General features: G+C 44.5%; 1 long non-coding RNA gene across 2 annotated transcripts in view; it reads right to left on the reverse strand.

Moving 5' to 3' along the window:
- Nucleotides 1-12,172, reverse strand: part of LOC308085501 — an 87,820-nt gene extending 75,648 nt beyond the window's left edge. Inside the window, exon 1 of one of the 2 annotated variants that reach the window (XR_013933178.1) lies at nucleotides 12,084-12,172. This is a non-coding gene — a long non-coding RNA (uncharacterized lncRNA). Of the gene's footprint in view, nucleotides 1-11,240; nucleotides 11,873-12,083 lie in introns of those variants that run through there. The other variant, XR_013933179.1, reaches the window with a different exon arrangement.
- Nucleotides 12,173-12,698: the final 526 nt, after the last annotated feature.

Raw genomic sequence — 12,698 nt, forward strand, 5'->3', positions numbered from 1 at the left:
TTTTCAGGTTTGCGCTCATAATTCCGACATCCCACTACACCGACTACGTGGCTTCCGCGTACGGTTAGGGTTAGGGTTAGGGTTAGGGTTAGGTATAGGGTTAGTAACCGTCGGAAAGGCGACAGGTCGGAAAGCCGACATGTAACCCCATTTTCAACCTGGTATCCCTATTTTGGGCATGATAAGGCAAAGAATTAAGAAAAAAACAATCTTCCTCTATATTCACAACTTTTGTGTCACACTGTCATATGACCAAGTAGGACATTAATTTACAAAAAAAAAACTAAAAAACATAACAAATTGAAATATGGAGATACAAGGTTTCTGCCTGACATGCAGCGATGATATGTGTTGGCCAGATGAATGGCATCCTCTTGGCATCTATCATTAGTGTCTTGCCACACCTTAATATAAAATGAGACCTGAGGTTAATTTACTGTAAGTCCAGAAGTAGTGGGTAAAGCTCATAGTCTGTTGTGTATTCAGAGAGAGAGAAAGGCCCTGTGCTATACTCAGGGGCCTTTCAGCATGTTCTCCATTCAACCCCCCCCTCCTTCCCGCCCCCCCCACCACCAAAAAACAAACAAAAATAATTTCTGTTTTGGAATATGGATGAGCGCTCCTCAAATACAAGAACAGGAGGGCAATGTCATGAATACACAAATAAACATATATTCAATATGTATCCTTTAAAAAAACAGCTGCCACCCTTGGCCTTGAGTCTCATGGCAGTGATGCCTCGGAGATGTGGTCTGGTCCTTACAGAAGGCTATGTGTTTAAAAGGCTGGAATGCTCATTTGCCTTTTGGGCTCAGTTATTTACTTTTGCATAAATGGAGAACAGTAAAGCGGTATTAAGGGCTTCTCAGGGGGAAAGTTGTGTTTTTTAAAATGCAGCCTTTTTTTTAATGCTCCCACAGTTTGCTATATTAAGGATGGCTGATGATTAATGCAGCAGAGAGCTAATTTCTCTTGATATGTAAAAAAGAAAAAGGGGGATTACGAAAATAATGCGAGACATGAGATGAGCTCAAAGAACAAATTGACATCAGGCTAAAACACACACCACATAATCATGAAATTCCCACGGCAAAGAACCCCACGGAATAAATACCTTGATTTATTAGAACCCAGTATCTTTAGCACCAGCGCCTATTACCACTCCACTGTCACTCCCAATAAAAACCTAAACCTTTCAAGGCTTCCGATTGGGTCTTTAATTCAGCCTGATGTGACATTAAACCCCTTTGGTTGACTTCCACTGGTGGTGACAAATGTACCGGCGCTTAATAGAGGTGTGCAGACAGGCCGGCATTTCAGTGACTTTTATCAAACCGAATTTATCAAGGCGAGCTCCCAGGATCTCTGGCAGCAGCTTGTTCAGAAAGCAGCCTGCAGATACCGTTAAGTACATCATCCCCCCTCCCCTCCTCTCACGCTCTCTCTGTCACTCTACCCCCCCCCCCCCCCCCCCCCTATTTTCTTGCTCGCCCTCGCACGGTCTTTCTTTTCCTCTCTCTGTCCTGTCATCACTCCCGCCCTTCTTGTTCTATCTCCCTCCCTCCATCCATACCTCTCTCTCTCTCTCTCTCTCTCGCTCTCTCTCTCTGTCTGGTTAGGAGTGGTTAATTCGCCGGGGTCTGATCGGCAGTGCTATCATTATCAGCCAATCCAGCCAGCCGTTTAATGGTGGAATCAGGGGGACATTTGCTCCCCTCGCTGTACTGTCGCTGTGACATCATTACCAGCAGTGGGGGGGGGGGGGGCTTTCACCGGGGGGGGGGGGGGGGTCTGCCAGAGGAATGCCGGAAGTGTGTGCGTGTGTATGTGCGTGCGTGCGTGCGTGCGTGCGTGTGTGTGTGTGTGTGCATGTGTGTGTGTACATGCGTGCGTGTGTGTGCATGCGTGTCCGTGTGTGCGTGTGCGTGAGTGTCCGTGTGTGTTGTCTTAAGGGAGGGATGGTAGCATCTCCTTATGGAATTACACAGTGCAAGACAGTTAAGAGAAGGGAGAGATTGTAATGGGATTGTTAGCCCACCACCAGAGAGAGACAGAAAGAGAGAGGGAGAGAGGGAGAGAGAGAGAGAGAGAGGGAGAGAGAGAGAGAGAGAGGGAGAGAGGGAGAGAGAGAGAGAGAGAGAGAGGGGGGAGAGTTGGAAGGAGAAAAGATAAAGTGAGAGTGGGGGCGTGGGGTGTGAATGAAAGGACTGAGATAAGAGGGGCTTATGGAGGGTCCTTGTGTAGGCTGAGGTGGTTCAGTTCAGTGCAACTGTGGCCCAGCGAGGCACTTGAACCATCACTGTCTGTCCTCACTTCGGTGGAGAGCTACTGCCCTGTAGGCCACCTGCAAACCGCTTTGACACACGATCCACTCCCACCACTCTGGAGTGCAACTGCACACACACACACACACACACACACACACACACACACACACACACACACACACACACACACACACACACACACACACACACACACACACACACACACACACACACACACACACACTGTACATAGACACAGACCTGTGCGCCACACTCTCTCTCTCTCTCTCTCTCTCTCTCCCACACACACACACACACACATCCCCAGTACAGTAAACATACACATAAATCATAGGTATACTTTGCTTGATACAGCATCAACATTTCATGCGCTCACTCTTGCTTGTGTAACGACTGACTGTCCCACTTTGGATTGAGTGTCACTCACGACATAAGTGCAGGGCTGCTTAATAGTTCCCATGTTCAGACTAAGGCATTTGCAGGTAAATCACAATACGTATCCTGATACAGGAGTGAGTCACAATGCGATACGCTTCCTGATACGAAACGATTGCCGATATGATGCACATGACAAAAATACCACAAGATAAACAAACAAAAAAATCTTCTACATATGAACGTTGAAAGTGGCAGGGGCTAGCTTTCGTTTCACTGGCATTTTCAAGCCCTCTCCGCTTCAAGCCCTCTCACTTCTTTCTCGCTCTACATTGCTGAGGGATTTACCAGTATATAGGGTAAGGCTCAGTGCCACACAAATACTGATATTTTATTCAAAACAAACAAACAAAAAATCAATCAAACAAAAATGTTGTGACACCGATACAATAGCATAGCCCTAGTCCAGAAGACCATCTAGTGTTTATTTTAATCTGTCACTGCCAGTTTAACTCATTCACTGCCACAATTATTGCTGGCCGCGTTTGCCCACTGCCAGAGAAAAAAAAAACGTTTTTTACGTCAGTGGCAGGATTGGTAAACGGGACAAATTACGTTTTTTACGTCAGTGGCAGTGAATGAGTTAAGTGATAGGTGCTTCGAGGAGGCAGGACACCTAACCTGCTATTATCCATGGCCCTCGCGTTGGCGTGGAAGGTGGCACGAGAAGGCTTTTAACCTTTACCTGCTGAAGGCTGGGATGAGCTGGACAGGGCCGGGACTTAATTAAGCAATTAAGACAGGATGTCCCCTCGGAGACGCAAACAAGCAATATTTAGGCTATCGCCACACAGGCACGCAAACACACACAGGCATAGACACACATGCGTGCACGCGGGTTTCATAGGCCTACAAAGTGTTTTTACAAAAAAAAGAAAAGAGGTAGGTGGTCAAACACATACACAAAAACATACACACACACAAAGAGACAAATAAACAAACAAATAAACAAATAAACACACAGACATAAAAGCTAAGCCAACAATATAAGGAGGCTCCTAGTGCTCCTCTTTACGCCCCCAAAAAAAAGAAACAGCAGCTCCTGATTAGACATTGTCAAAATATTTGCGACTGAGGAATTCAGCCAGGCGAGCGAGGGAGCAGCTCTCTCTACAAAAGAGCCATCTTCCCTGTGTAACAAGTCGATGCGATGAGTGCCGACAGAAGAGGAGCTCAAATCCCCCCCGGGCTACAGAATATCCCGCTATTGTAGTCTGAACCCGCGAGACCTGGCGGGGAATGTGCAGCTTTCACAGTCACTTCTCATCCTATTTGTACCACTGTCACTGATGTGCGAGCGGCAGACGGAGCAGGTCACTTTTTTCCCGCTTCCCACATGCTCTCCACTTCCTGTTCGTCACTTTATATGTTCAGAAAATCTCCCCAAGCCCTCTTTAAAACTCTCATACAAATATTTGTGGGGGCATGTGCCGATAATGTGTTATATCCCACTGCCACCAACACGTACGACACTACTACTTTTTTTTTCTTCTCTTTTTTTCCACTTGTATTTTTTTGTTCCACGAGGCAAGTTTCATTAAAGATCCAATTATGCAAATCAGGTGCTGGAGAGGCAGTTGAATATGCGGTATAATGGTGTACAGTAATCGTTCAACACAATATACGGCATCGGGGGCCAGATTTACGAGCGCAACAGAACTGCAACGCCTCCGTCCTTTGGTGAAAACCTCTTGATCATAATTAAAGGTGCAGGAGTTCTCTTCTGCATCCTCTCTCTCTCTCTCGCTCTCTCTTTCTAGTTCTCACTCACGTGCCCCTTCACTCCATTTCCCATTTTCTATACATCCTTCCTCTCTGTTGACCTGCGTGCTCATTAGCTCAGGTGTGTGGAGCAGTGTCCAGAGGTCATGTCTGCGAAGGTAGAGAGTTATGCCTAATTTGTGCCCTGTCGTACTATACAGCCAATACACAGCCAACATGCAAGCATGCAACACGACGTACGGTGAAGTATAAATCAAGCTTTTAAAAAAACAATGTAGCTCGTAGAGAATAGAGAAGAGCTGGTCACTGATGGTATCTGAGCTACAGTACATAACAGGTAAGAAATCATGCACATCAAACACACACACACACACACACACACACAGACACATACACATACACGTGCACACGCACACACACACACACACACACACACACACACACACACACACACACACACACACACACACACACACTTCCATCTCGTCAACCACTGAGGTATTTACCACTGTCTTAGGCGTGTGGGCCTGAATGCTAAGCAGTAACAATTCTATGCTTCAGGACCTCTGATTGATGTGTGCTTGCCTGTTTGTGTTAAGCTGTTGTCTCCGGAAATGACACGGCTGAAATGCTGTGCTGCTCAACACGTCAAAAGGGGAAACAGTCCTGACACCACGCGACGCATTCCTAAATCCGCAATGCTAACGAACTTCCGAGGAAAATTCCAAACTAAAGCCAAAACTCAATAACGCCTTAATGCCAGGGGGCTCAGTGTAAAGCCAGGCAAACAAAGGAGAAATATCAGGGTGTATTTGGACAAGGTGTTATGCTTTACATTTTTCAAGGCAGATTCCTAGTAGGTTATGTGAGCACTGAGCGATTAGATAGTGGACAGGGAGAGACAGAGAGAGACAGAGAGATAGAGAGAGCGAGAGGGAGAGAGAGGGAGGGAGAGAGAGAGAGAGACAGAGAGACAGAGAGAGGCCAAGGCCATAGCACCTGTCTGGCCACTGTCCACTCGAGTCTAAGTAGCTAAACTAGCATTCAAAAATGCAAGCAAACAACAACCGCTGTCCACATGTGGTCACACACACAGACACACACACACACCCAGACACAGACACACACACACACACACACACACACACACACACACACACACACCGCCGAATGTGCACACACTTACAGTACGTGCACACATTTAAATGAGTAAACATACATCGGCTACAGAAAGACACAAAGAGAGAGAGAGTGAGATTATACAAAATATCTGTAGCTTCCAACGCTCAAGTGTCTTAAATTAATGCCCCCCCCCCTCATGCCTTTCACTTCCCACCTCTCCTCTCCCCTCCCCTCCCTCGCCCTCTGATTCCACAGACAGACAGACGCTCCTCGTGATGGCACCCAGGCATGAGAGGACTGAGTCAGACACATCTGTCAGCACCTCATCTGCCCTACGCTCTTTATTCTTGGATCAAACTGACATGCATTATTACCCCAACATCACGATCACCACCACTCCAATCCACCCCCACCCCATTCTTATCAAGCTCTCAGAGTGTGCATGTGCATATGGTGTATGCACGCACATTCATACGTACGCATGCATATACGATCACATGTATCGTTGCACTGACTCACACACACCCTCGCAAAAGTGCACAAGCACGCGCACACACACACACACTATTTTACAGCCTGTATACTCTACTCATTTTGCAAACAATAAATCATTCACCAAAGATGATCAGATCAGAGAGAGCACTAGTTTATAATTTACAATACGTCCACTTTGTCATATCTGGCTAATAAGATCTTCCATATTTCCCATGCTCTTACTTTATTCAATCAGTGAATCACAGGCAAAACACCTATTTCACTATTCTCATGCAATGAACCACATACCAAATCACTTCAACTTGACAGTAGTTGTCATTTCAAACACGCAAAATGTTTAAATGTGATGTGACAATATCGACCGCTCTGTTGAATAAACAGGAAAATTAAATAATAATAATAATAAAATGGAAAGCATCAACTCAAACTTAAATACAAGCCAACTGTCATTAAATTAATTATCTTGCAGGGACACAACATCCCCATGAGGTACATTGCAATTTTTCTTTTTGCTTGTTTTTGGGGGGTTGTGTTTTTCTTTCTTGACAGTACCAAAAACTTCAAACAACTTCAAGGTAATAAATGGTCCCTACAGTTTACCAGTGTATCAGCATAAAATCTTGATAACCCCATTCAGCATTCCCCATACACATTAGAATCCTAAGCGTATCATTTAATCCATTTGTAACTGTGAGTATAATTGTAACCAAATGGACTGTAAAGGTTTTACTGTGTACACCCTGACCCTTCAGCTCCCCCCCCAACACACACACACACACACACACACACACACACACACACACACACACACACACACACACACACACACACACACACACACACACACACACACACACACACACACACACACACACACACACACGATTAAACAAAAAGCAGACAGGCGACCAAAACTAATAAATACAACTAAATTGATTCACTGACACTTTTGTCATGTGTGTAAACTGACATATGATGTTTCGTGGTCAAAAGCAGTTCATTACTGGTGTTCATGTCCCAACATTTGATTGTATGTGGCAAGTACAGGCTCACACAGCAGCTACACCAACTACTTTCTCTCTCTCCTCTCTTCAACTTGAACTCTTAAGATCAAGGTCATGGAATTACAATGACCCCCCCCCCTCCCAAACACACACACACACACACACACATACATACATACACACGCGCACACACACACACACGTACACTCACGCCCTCGGTCCCCTAGGACATACACACACACGCTCACCCACACGCACGCACCCAAATGCATGGACAGAGTTGAACACATACACTGAGACTGTACCCTGCCTCTGCTGAAGAGAAGAGAAGAGAAGAGAAGAGAAGAGAAGAGAAGAGAAGAGAAGAGAAGAGAAGAGAAGAGAAGAGAAGAGAAGAGAAGAGAAAAATAAAAGACAAGACAAGACAATAAAACAGAGCAGAGCAGATAATAAGGAAAAGTGAGACACTCAATAACCACTGCCATTGTGGTGGTGGTAGTTGTGGGGTGGAGGTGGGGGCTAAGGCCTCCAGTGTCACCCAGGAGGTAACGTGGGAGGGGGTTCACAATGACTGCACATATCAATTAATGGCTGATGAGCAGATCTGGCTTGATCTAGCCTGCCCACCACCGCCCTGTTCCCAGTGGGCCTGGGAGCCCTGGCCGAGAGCAGCCTGTACATCTGGAGCCCTCGCCCCTATAATTACAAGAGAAGGGGATCAACTAGCCACAGCGCCGGGTGGCTGACTCACACTCAATTTTACACTATTTCAAATCTACACCTTCCATTTCATTGATCGCGGTGTCCATATATGTTTGAGCATGCATCTGTTTCATTGCATTTGTTGAATACGGTCTGATTGATTCAAATGTTATATGGTATTTTTATACACACACACATACACATACACAGTGTATTACATGATTATAAAAATTATATGTGTGACCGCTTAACTGTGTCTATGGGTGTGTTAGCATTAGAATGTGCGCATTACCTTGTTCGCTGACTTCAGCCTCACGTACATTTTTACTCATCCTTTTATGAGTCTGCTTGTGTCCGCGTTGACATGCGAATAATTCACATTGTGTGTTGGACTGACAAAACCACGGCCTCAGCTGAGTGGGTCTATTCCACAGCCAACTGAGTGTCTGACTGACTGACTGACAGCCCGGTGAAGAGGACTGATTTGATGCCATCCCGTACATTCCACTCTCACTCTCTCTCCCTCTATCTCTCTCTCTCTCCATCTCTCCCTCTCTGCCATCTCCCACATCTCTTCCTTTTCGTCAGAGCGATGTGTATCACCAGTCAGTCACGGCCTGTGGCCCCTCGCACGCTAACATGGGCACAGGTGGGAAGAGCAGCTAGTACAAAATCAACGTCGACCGCTAAAGACATGCTCGATGGAATAGGCGCTGCTGTGCTCAATCAGTCACAAAGTTGGGGTGTGAGAAAAAAAATGTCAATTGTGTCAGAACCTGGTGTGTGATTTTAGAGTAAAATTGAAAAAGGTCTCATTAATAAAAAATAAATAATTCTACACCTGTGAGTGATTTTTGAAATGATAACTGTCGAAATAAAAAACAAAACACTGTTGAACAAACATGCCCTAAATATAAATAAAATATACATAATTGATGTTAAAATTAATAATGAAACTATTAATAACATGTTGACAATTAATAATTGTTGCTGCATAATATGAAGATAATTAATAACTAGTTTAATTGATTAAAATGTAACTTCTGATATAGTTGTTTTTTATAATAGTGTAAAGTCAACTAAATCAAATAAATATTGAACAAAGTACTAATAGTAAAAAATGAGGCCTCAATGGTAATTTTTATACAACAGGCAGAATAAATAAAAAAGGCTATTTATCTTATTCAGATTTTTGGGGGGGAATCTTTCTTAACTGGTCTTCTACCCTGTATTGGCACAGATACGATATTAAAGGGCAGAAAAGTCTGAAGTAAACCTGCAGGAAACAGTGGAACAACTCTCCATTGCTTTTACTTCTCCAATCAGTGAAAGAAAAGAGCTGACAAAAAAGGGTTTACGCCCAGACACTATTTCAGACATAATATCCGCCCTGTGCATACCATTAAACAATGACAGCATCTCAGCTAGCACAGAGCATCTATTTATCCCTTTTCCTTTGACAATGAATCTGAGGAAGAAACATTTTTTCCTCGACCCAACTTTGCGGAAGGCTACAAGAGACACTTTAAAACAATGTGATAGACAATGTGCAGTTTAGGGAGGGAGGACGCCATGTGTCTTTACATCCATTGTTTAGTAGCTGGTAGCTGTTGTAAGTAGCTGTAAACCTGGGTCAGATCACTCAGGGGTCAACTATACTTACAAGACAGGTTCTCTCCGCCCCAAGCCGCAAGAGAGACCTCTCTCAAAGCCACGGCGGCGCTGCCTGCAGCCTTGACATTGCTCACACACACTTCTGTTCATTACATAAGCACACATTTTAAAATGGGATGATGTTGTGTAGGCTATATGTATGTTTTATTGCAATATTAACAACCTGTCTACAGATTTATTGCCAGAAAAAACGCAAGCACGCGGACGCCTATATCTTCAAGATTATCCGAATGATCATCCGTCCTATATCAAATTAAAGATAGATAACGTTAATAAGGAGGAGCGCGTGAGTGGAAAGACATGTCACACACTCGACCTCTTCCGTCCCCGAAAAAATGATTGGCTTTATTATAGGCGACGTCATTTTCATTGAACTGTAACGGGTGATGCGTATGATCGCCCCCCCGGAGGCTATACCGAATAGCTCCAACTTTTCTTTCCGCACAAAAAGCAAAGAGTTCCCCCAAAGCAAACCGTTTGAATCGCCGTGCTTTTCAAATCTCTCATTTCTCTCCCCGTGATGTGTGTGCATTTTGTCTCCAGATGCGGGCTCTAACGCGAGACGTGACATTTAGCCCCTCGGTAGTTTGAATGCCATCATCATAACGTTCCTCAAAGCATAATGCAGGGCTGCTATTCATAAGAGGTCGATCACTGCACAAAATGGCAGGTCTCACCGGCTCTTCCAGGCAGCACACAAGTTTTTTTGACACATGGCACCACCGACACCGGACAACTTTGATCCCCTTGTCTTTGCAGCAATCCTCTCGCAGAAATCTCAGTGGAAAACCCCGGGGGTGTCGGGAGAAAGTTTTTAAGAAGCGGTTTCAGTGGTGAAACATGGTTGGTACTTCTCTGAAAGTGCAGACGGTACAGTAGACACACCGCTGATCTGTGTGTGTACGCGGTGCATGTCATGTGCCCGAACGTCTTTACGCACAACGTTATTTGTGTTAAATACCCGACCTATAGAGCAGCACTTGGTTCTCAACCTGTGGGTCGGGACGCTGAGGGGAGTCCCCACATGATTTTTTTTGGGGGGGGTCCCCCAAGATGACAGTGAAGTGACAATTTAAGGACTTTTAAGACCTCTTTAATATACCTCAAAAAGAAAGAAAGGAAAAAGACCATTATATCGTTAAAAGTAATCAAAAACCATACTATAATGACTGGTCAAACATTAGCCAAATTGTCAAATAATATAAGAAAGAGGCAACAATTGTGAAAATAGCAGATCTACAAGCTCACACCACCTCGCTTTGTGATGCGTTGTGAGCTTGTAGATCTGCTATTTTCACAATATTTATCTGTGGAACCGAAAATTGAACTCCTACATTCCAAGTGCTTGTCAGGGTGAGGGGGTCCCCAGTTCAAATAAGATCATTATGGGGGGGTCACGGCCTGAAAAGGTTGAGAACCACCGCTATAGAGCACACAATAAAAAACAACAATGCCTATTAAGACAAAATGTTCAAAAATGTCTGATATTGTTCTGAATGGAATTAGTTGCAAGGTGCCGTTATAATCGCGTATTCTATTCACCATGCCGTTATTTTGTCGCTGCTGTCTTCCACCCTGCATCATGCTGAACGTCACTTGCTATGGATATTTTAATTCTACTGTATTCTATAATCACGGCCAGGGAGACAACAGGCCGCCACTGCGATGCTAAGAGAGAAGCACAAACACAACAATTCCTCCAAACAAAACTGACTTTCAACAGCGAAACAGCTTTCTTTTCGAGTTCCCCACTCAGTCCGAGCCCCACTTCGCTTTAAGCGTCGCCAACACTTCTTACCTTTAAATTTGGAGAAGCGCCGAGCAACTCCTGTGTGTAAACGTTGCGTTGCGAGAGACAGTGTTCATTGAATAATGAGGCATGTCCATTATGATTGACCGGATCATTTTCTGTATAGGATGATGACGGGGGGAAAGGAAAGTGCGCTTCGGACCTGTTAAAGATTGTCCACTCCTCAATCCTCTCCCTATAACTGTTCCGCACGCATCTTGAGTTTATATTTAAAAAAAAAACAATTCAAAAAAATAATAATACAAAATAAACGCTTTATTTCTTTCGGTCAGCTTTTTTTCCCTTCGCTCTCTTCCTTCGCTCTCTCCCCTAAGGCAAGCGTTTTCATTGATACTGATCACCAGGCATCACAACATATTTCCATCTTTCAGCTTGGACTCCCCCTGCTATCTGGTAGGTGAAATGCATTGTACCGTTAAAAAAGACACTCCATTGTCGACCGCGGCGCAAAAGCTCACATCAGCGACTGGATCGCACGGGTCTTGCGGCATTCGGCGTTGATGATGGGGGGTAAAAAAGCTGATGAACCCAGCGGCGAAACAGCGTCGTTTAAAGGCATAAGCGCTCGTCGTTCCATTTCCCCCCGGTGGTGCCTTGGTGGCAGAAAGACGATTCTCAACCTCGCGGCTTGTTTCTGACCTTGAGCTGCCCATAAACACTCTACTATTAAAATATGTCCATTCTTCCCTTTAACCATGCACACTATACAGCCAGCCTCGCTCTTCACACACGGCGCGTATAATTGGCTTTGATAACCCGCCGTCTCTAAGACATAATGGGTCTGGTCGAAATCGAACAATATATTGTTTTTTAAAAAGTGGAATTCCTTACCTCTCAAGTGAACTGTTTAAAGTCTTTCTCTTCTTCTCCTTTCTTTAAAAAAAAAAACTCCAGGATAAATGAGTGTTGCCGGTGCGTCCTCAGCATCAGTCACCGCTCCAGCGCTTAAGAGAAGTAATCAGTGATAAAAATGACGCTCATCTGCACTGTAACCTTGTGGCGTATTTAATGTAAATAAGCCCGTTGTGTTGCCAATCGCATGCATACAAACGCACAACCGCTCCTTGGGGACCGGCTTTTTTTTTCTTCTTCTTCTGGTGCCTGACTGACGAGCACCGTTTATTTTAACCTATTCCCTGAGAGCGCTTTTTAAGAAAAGAGATGTGGCATTAACATACATTTATTTCAGAATATGATATTTTAATGCGACGACTCAAACTGCTGAATGAGTGCATTCAACACACCTCTCTGAAAAGAGAGAGGAGGGTATAAAGCGCCCACTCTGTCCACAGGAGTAACGTGGGAAATGTTTTTAGTTGGAGTTGGTTATGTCCAAGTGGAATCTATAAACTTTTAGTTGGCACAACTTTTGCGGAGCAGGACAGCGAAAATTAAAACGGCCACAGCAGAGGCCGAACTCTTGCAAACTAAAATATGTTCGCAATA

This window comes from Gymnoscopelus braueri (assembly GCF_963280865.1).
Source record: "Gymnoscopelus braueri genome assembly, chromosome: 1".
Lineage (NCBI taxonomy): Eukaryota > Metazoa > Chordata > Actinopteri > Myctophiformes > Myctophidae > Gymnoscopelus > Gymnoscopelus braueri.